Source organism: Corvus moneduloides, chromosome 8 (assembly GCF_009650955.1).
Source record: "Corvus moneduloides isolate bCorMon1 chromosome 8, bCorMon1.pri, whole genome shotgun sequence".
Taxonomy (NCBI): domain Eukaryota; kingdom Metazoa; phylum Chordata; class Aves; order Passeriformes; family Corvidae; genus Corvus; species Corvus moneduloides.
Genome location: NC_045483.1, coordinates 6,197,086 through 6,205,018, shown reverse-complemented (window position 1 = coordinate 6,205,018; position 7,933 = coordinate 6,197,086). Strand labels below are relative to the sequence as shown.

The following is a 7,933-nucleotide window of genomic DNA, read 5'->3' as shown; positions in this document are numbered from 1 at the left end:
TTATTTGGGTTTTATAAAACCCAGTGGCAACATCCAACCATATGGGCTCAGTTCTCTCACTATTTAAAAATGAACTATCCTAAATTTTTTTTCCCCCATAAATAGGGTGTTTACTAGAGAATACTCTGCCAATCAGTGTAAAATTAGTCACAATCTCTTCAAGTCATTTTTAGCAGAAAAACATTAGCACAAGTAGAAGATCATAAAGACTTCCAGCCACCCTACCATCCATATAAGTTAATTTTCCTTGTGACCTGAAGCTGCAGGTTGAAATCAGCCATGTCTGATGTGTGCTTGGTGAGCTGGACTGTTTCAATGGAGAGAGACATCATTGCCACATCACTCTGGGAAAGGCACTGAAGTCTGGCCCTTCTGTTTGCAGTGCTTTACTTTCATTGCACGTGCCCATCGAGAAAACTAATTTATTACTAGCTTAGGAAAAAGTTTTCTTTGACCAGCCTTGGTAATACTTGGTTTTCATTTAAATGCTTTTGGTTCTATCTAAACCATATTTTCAGGCATTTTTCTCCTCTCACAGCCCTAATCTCAAGTAATAATTTACGAAAAGCAGCAGAATTTAATATAAACCTTTACTGGTAAGACAGGTAATAATAATAACAGTAAAAAGTGATTTCCCCACCACCACCATAGTTATTTGTCATTCTCCAATGCCTGAGGGAGAAAAGGTGAACTTTCTACATGTCTGAATGTCATGAAATTCAGGCAGTTTCAGTGCAAGAAAGAATGAATTCCAAAGCTGTGAATCTGTTTTTTCCATTATGGTTCCAAAAGCAATACAAGACCTTCCACAACATGTAGGGAAATAAAAGCGTCTCATGGCTGTAGAGTTTGCTAAACCCCAGACACTTGGTGTTTGTACTGAACAGGTTATAGTGAAGTGTGTGGCAGTGGGGTTGGGTAAATATGTCTTGTTGTGCACGGTAAGAAAGACTCTAGAAATAATCAGTAGCAACTAACAGAAAACAAAAGAAAATCAAACCTATTTTCTTCTGTTGCATTTGTGTGTTTGCTTTTAAATCATCATTTTGAAGTGACATTTCATCACTTCTCTCATGAGCTTGTAGCTGGGACAGTTGTGTGAGCACATGTGCGCATATGTGATGGAAAAGAATGAATGGCATTGACTAAACAGGCATGGAAAGATAACTCCAGAATAAATGGAACAGTACCCATGTTTTGTAAAAAGAAGGACACCAGCAGCTTGACTGTGAGCTGATGTTTCATAAGACCTTGGAATGGCACAGGCATCCAGCTACCCCACAAAATCAGTTTCTGTGAAAAACCAACCAAACAACCAAATAAATACTAAGCCTCTTAAACAAGGAGGAATGAGAGTCTCAGTGGTAATTTCTGTGTTTCTCATCACTGGTGGGAAGAAGCACAGGTTTGCTTTGTGGGGCACACAGTCCTCCCACATGGTAATATAAGTGGGGTGGAAAGTCCACCAGTCCAAGCTCACAGCTGTTCCTGCTACATCAGCAGACAAATCCAGATGTGCAGGGGACAAAATAATTTGCCTTCACTAGCTGAAGATAAGAGACACTCACAGAGTAGCCACCCAGACTAGGAAATGAAGCAGGAAGTTTTCGATATTTGGAGCAATTTTAACATGTTGTGTGGCAATTTTAAGGCAGTTTTCAGGTGAGAACTTGGTCTTTATACTCCCATTGCACAGACTGGTGTATTTAAATATGGATGAACAATTATGATTTTTTATGCCAAGGCTCAGGATATCACATCAAACCTGGACCCCACTGTTTTACACAGCACTCATTCTTCACACCACTTAAAAGCCTTCTGTACATGGCGTGCCAGGGAACAGATGCAAATAGAGCTCAGGATACTGCAGTAGACTCCTCTCACTAGACAAGCTTCTGGCCTCCTAATGAGTGATTTTTTAATTAAAAGTGAGGTGGCACATGCAGGTTGTCATCTCATCAGTGGAAGTTATAGACACTGAGCTTAGAGTAATGGTTCATGGTGTAAAATTAACGAAGTCTTTTTCTTTCTTATAAAAGCCAAAGCAAACACAGACATTTTATCAGCATCACATCTGAGTGTAGAACATACTAAATAGCTTATATATCACAGTAAAATGTAACAGCCTCATGTGAAGTGTCCCACTGCAGCCTCAGCCAATTCTTCCCACAGCCACAGGCTCCTTTTCCCCTGGCCTGTAGATCCCTGGGAGCTCCCTCCAAGCAGGTGCAGCCCTGCAGACAGAGCAGGCACACACTCAGCAACATGCTTGACCTTTCTTCAGCCCTTTCTCTTCAGGCTCCCAGCTTTATTTCTTCCTAGAAAAAAAATACATAAATTCACCTCATCAGCCACATCCCCCTTCTGGTGTCTGCCAAGGACTTTGCAGACCCTCCAGTGTAACACCTGACAAACTGCATTCTCTCCTACTCAGGCTTTCAATACTGCTCTCCCTGTAATTGTACCCACCACTAGAGTATTTTTTAATAGCCACCTGCTTTTTTAAAGACCTGATGACCAGGTGAAGGGCTTTAGAGGCTGGACGAACCACCTAGCTCCTGCTAGGATGTTTCAACTTATTGCATTTCAGAGCAGGGTCTCATGCTTTTGTAAATGCCAGCCTCCGTCTGATGAGGTATCTGCAAAAATCCTCCCTTGCTGTGGTTGCACATCACATTTTTACTGAAGGTGGGCTTGATCTAGAGGAAGGAAGCAGAGACAGAGCCAGCAGACTCTGAATTCCCAAAGACCTCAAGGGCTGCAGATCCTGGGTGCTGTCACTGCAGCAGGATGAATTTCACCTCCCAGCAGAGTAGCACGTGCAAGAGAAGGACAGGTGAGAGAGCAGGAACACCTGGACTCGCCTCTTTCCTCTGCCCAGATTTCAGTATATGACTTAGTCTCTCAATGCCTTTCCTCCCCATCTGTAAATGCATCATTTGAGACCCTTTTCCTCCAACCTCATCTGGAGATACCAGCTCTTTCCCACTTCATTGAAACACTAAATATATAGAGGGCAATGGGGTTCTCAGATGATGCTTGAGCATGGTGGCACAGGAAACACTTAAAACAGGCTGGCTATATGTCCATTACAAAATTTATTTTTCACATAATCAGGCAAGGAAAGATTTGAGTCCTTAACAAGCCTTTCCTTTCAAGTGCAGCCCAAAGTCATGGCACCAGCTGATGCTTCATTCCCTCTCCTGAGTAATCCCTGAACTTTTCAGCCATGTTATAAATCCATTGTGTCTGGTTTCAGTAAGATTAGATGCGCTTTTAGATGGCACACTATGAGATTTTGATAGGTTACACTATCAAACAAACTTTAGGGATGTTGAATCAATGGCCACACTTGTTAAATCAGCTGGGGGATTATTTTTTCTGGTTTTGCCAATTTTATAGGCAACACCACCTTTTTATTACTATTATTCTCACTGAACACAGAAAATCAGTGAAGATCAAGTTTCCCTTCTTTCAAGTTTTGCCAATAATTTATTACAACTATTTTGTAACAAGCTTTTGTGAATTTTCTCATAAGAAATTAAGTAAAGACATTGAGTGGAGATAAAGAGAGGACTGTAGAATTTGGGGAGCAATATGACAGCCACGGCTATTTAGTCACCTGCAAGAAATCCTACTGAAGCTCAGGGGACTGCTTTTATCTGCAAATATGAGCCATGATTCCGTGACAGAGCTCACAGGTATTTCCAAAGAAAAGCCACATCCTACAAACAGGGATCTCGTTAAGCAAAGAATGGATGAAAGACACACTTCCAAGTTGCACCAATCCCACACTGAGTTTTTGCTGAAGGTGTCCATTCCTTGCAGCATTGGGCCTAATCCCACTCCAGTAAAATTAATGGAAGAAATTTCCTGTCAACCCCTTCCTAAGAGGAGTGCAGTTGTCATTACAGTGTTGAAACGATATTGCAAAACACTCGGTGTGTTTCAAAAAGATTTCTTTTTTTTTTTTTTTTTGTAATTGCCAGCAATTAAACATGTTTATCAGATTTTAGCCTCTCTCCATCATTCAGAGAGGTAATTAAAGGTTTAGTCATTGCATACTGGGCTGTGTTTCTGTTTCATTAACTGCAGTGAGTCTCTGAAAATGGGGCTGATGCTGCTCTGACAGTGTTGCAACACCACGGAGGTTCCTGTGGGCAGGCAGGACACACTGCTCAGGGCACCTTCCTTCTCTTTTAGAATCCCACCTCCTGTAAAGCCCATTTCACCCAGGGACCTGGGCTGGACTTGCTGGGGAAAAAAATTACATGTTCCACCCTCTCTGAAAATTAAGTCATTTATCCAAGTGCCAAAGCTGGATTTGGGACTAACACCACAATGTTCTGCATAAGAGTTAGGCACTTAAACACCTTATCTAAGGTTTTATTCCTCCAGATGCCAAAAGGAAGAAACTGCTGTTGTTTCAAGCTAAACCCAGGTTCACTTTTTGTCCTGGGTTTAACCAGAAAGTCTTTCAGCCCAGATGGCTGCTGGTTGAATCTCCGTCCTTCTCCAGACCAATCACAAAATCTCACTATTTCTGGGCAAAAAATTGGTACTACTACTTAGAAGGCTTAGCATTTCTGTGAAGGCTGTAGAACAGCAGCTTTGTGCCTCTTGGCACCTCTGGTTTCTGCTTACCCAGAGCTGTCAAACCAACATTAGAGTGAGTAGAAAACCCAAGGCACTTCAGGATTCACTATTTACTTTCAATTCTGCACTGCAGAGTCTGACTCCAATACATTCAGGTATCACAATTGCAATTTCTGAAGCTATTTACCTTGAAAAGTTTGTATTACAGTGCTAGTGGTGATATATGAAAATAAAATATTTACTCAGTTGTGGGATTCACTCCTCAGCTTCAGGAAGAGGTGTGCCTCAAAAGCGACTGAGGGCTTTTTGCTGACCTAGAGGAGCACCATTATAGCTTGGAAAATTAAACAGGAATGTGTTGCCTACATGAAATTATCCTCCACTGCATAAGAGATTTTATTCAACCCATTGACTCCACACAAAGGCAATGCTGTCATGTTGTAAGTGAACAGACCAATAATAAAATAACTGAATAATATTGTTGGGGGTCATTATAAAAACTTCTATTTTGCCGTTATTTGGGATGCCTGGATTAATCTGACAGCTGAGGAATCTGGGCCATGGGATAGAAGTAAACAAATATGAATTTCAGTGATAGATATGCTGCAAAGATTGGTGCCATAATAAATAATGGGTTTAGTGCACTCACAGCCTCACACCTGCCCTGTTGCTCTGTCCTGATTCTGGTTAAATAATTCCTATCACACTGTTATAAGGAGCCCATTTCTCAGGACACATATAAGAAAGTAATTTCTACCCAAAAAATTTGCAACCATTTTAAAAAAAGATAATTTTGTGCATGTTATACTTTCAAGTTATTTTATAATATATATTTTAAAATCAGTAAGTTTGCAAATAATTAATTAGGAATGCCTGTAACCCTTGCTTAATGGAAAAGTAAAGATTTTGTTGATAATACACAGAAACATGAATTTCATGGGTTAGTACACTTGTTCATATTAATTATTTTCTTCATTGCTTAAGAGGTTTGACCTTCATTCTCATATGAATTTTTTGAGTATCATCTTCAAAGCATTAGATGTCACTGCACCTTTTTTGTTAAAATACTGTATTTCGAGAGCAGTCGTTTTCCCCTATGCAGACATTTCATAAATCACCTTTTAATTCTCCTTTGGATAAATAAAGCAGTATATTTTTAAATTAGTTGGTACAAATCATATTTTCCAGACTATGCATCACCCAACCAAGCAAATCCAGAACACTTCCCTGTGACATTTTCCCCCTTGACTTGAAAATGCACATTCCAGCTGCTTGTTAACTTTTACCTTCACAAAATCAGTATTTGACTGGATTCAAGTCATCCCAGCTCTGCAGTTGGGTTCTCTTTGTTAGCAGAATCACTTTTTTGTTTCCATTGACCCTGTGAGGAGGGAATAAATGGGCTGTATCATAAATAGGAGCATTCTGCAGCATGGTTTTGGGTAGGTAAATATTCTCACAGCGGCCACTTCTCACAGCACATCTCTTTTCAGTACAGCGCAGACTTTTCTCCATACTCAAATAAGAAGATGAGATTCAGAGTCAGCCTCCAGTCTGCTGCCAAATAACTTTCCTGCTGTTGATCAGGAAAGTGATTTGAACACAGTCCAGTTCTACCCACAGTATTTCTTCTGCTTTCTTCACGCTTTCCCACGTCATTAATGTACATCACAACTCAAGCACATTCACCTCGCTGATCCCTTCTGCACCTCCCTACCCTTCAGCTCCTGAGATCAAGTCGTGACTTCTGCTTCACTATTGTTTTACTATTCTAACTCTATTTTACTTGGTTCTACAAACTGCTCCAGCTTCTCAAGCTCATCCATTTTGTTCATTCCTGATACTGCTAAGCCAACATTAAAGTTATTTCTCACTGTCCAAATCTAGATCTTCATCTGTGTGTGCTGGACTTCCCTGCCTGACTGCTCACAGCAAGCTGTGTACCCTTATGCACATTAGCTATCCAAATTTATTTTCCCTAGTTTTCAATTTAATTTAAATTCTCATCATTTTGAACAGCCTTTGTTCTTGAAGAAAGTTAGGTACATTAGAAAATAATGCTTTGCATGACTTGGACGGATCTTTAACAACTTCTGAAAAATATGTCTGAATGAATTATTACTGCTAAATTAATTTTAGTGAAATGCTTCTGGAGAGCATGCTTCAGGAATTTCTATAAGTTATATTTATCCCACCAGTGAGGATTATCTGACTTTTTATAAGCTAATCCTCTTGAGTGCTATGTCTCAATCCTATGAGAAAGCATGTAATATTTTACATTACAAGTGTTTTAATTTTATCTTCATTAATTTCCACTTTAAACACGTATAAGTGTTCCCAAAGAAGGGCAGACAGCAATCCAGATACACCATTCCTAGGTTTTGGTATTTTCCATTATCATGCAATAGCTTCTAGTATTTTTGAACAATTCCTTTGTTTTCACTCTTATTCCCATTGCCTCTTATTTCACAGGCCATCCCCATTTTTTCATGTCTTGGCAAGTATCAGCTGCAAGACTGATTCACCTTCTGATGATTTTTTGGTCTCACTAGAACAATCAAGGGAAGAGAAAGCAATTCTTTAGTATTTATATTGAATTGTGTTTATATGGGTGGCTGAATTCTGCCCTTAATATGGGTGTACAGCTCTTCCTGTGAATTCTGCCCTTTAATGCAGTGATCCTTTATGTATTGCATGAGGAAATGGATATTTTTATGCCTACAAAATTAGGAGATAATGTAGGAGATAATTCTTCCTTCTTTTCAGTGAAGTCATGCAGCAGCTATAGATCTGCACTAAATGTAGAGATGACACTCATTCAAAAGCCATGACTGAGCCCTGATTTGTGATTTTGAATAATCATGGTGCCTTTATTGGGATCTCCAGGATTATCTGCCTGGATAATTTTTTTAACACACGCGTTTAGAAACAGGAAACATTACAGTTTTTAAACTACTCATGATTGTACTAATATATCACACTTTTCCTTGGGTAGGCTGAAAATACTGAAAAAGGGATCAGAAGTGTGAGTAAGCAGAAAGGCAGACCATAAGAACGTCACCAAATTTCAGAAAGGACATTATTACACACCAGGTGTTTGAACAAAAAGAAAGCCACAGTCACAAGCTGCAATCCTCCTGAAGCTGTTGGTATTGAGTGAACAGAAAGTCTGACAAATCTGGATCTCACAGGTGAGGAAGAAATGACACTTCAATGTCTCACTGGTTTTTCTGGGCAGAGCAGAAGAGTCACAGCTTTGCAGGTGATGAGCATCCACCAATTCCGCTGGGATTCTCCACCCATTTCTCTCTCTCCAACTCGACTGTGATTCCTGAGA

At 39.9% G+C, this 7,933-nt stretch overlaps 1 long non-coding RNA gene across 1 annotated transcript; it reads right to left on the bottom strand.

The window, feature by feature from the left end:
* Nucleotides 1–576: 576 nt before the first annotated feature.
* Nucleotides 577–4,669, bottom strand: LOC116447655. Its single transcript, XR_004241635.1, has 2 exons — nt 2,495–4,669; nt 577–2,318 (listed from the first exon to the last, which is right to left on the bottom strand). It is a non-coding gene; the product is annotated as an uncharacterized LOC116447655 (long non-coding RNA).
* Between the last annotated feature and the right edge of the window lie 3,264 nt (nt 4,670–7,933).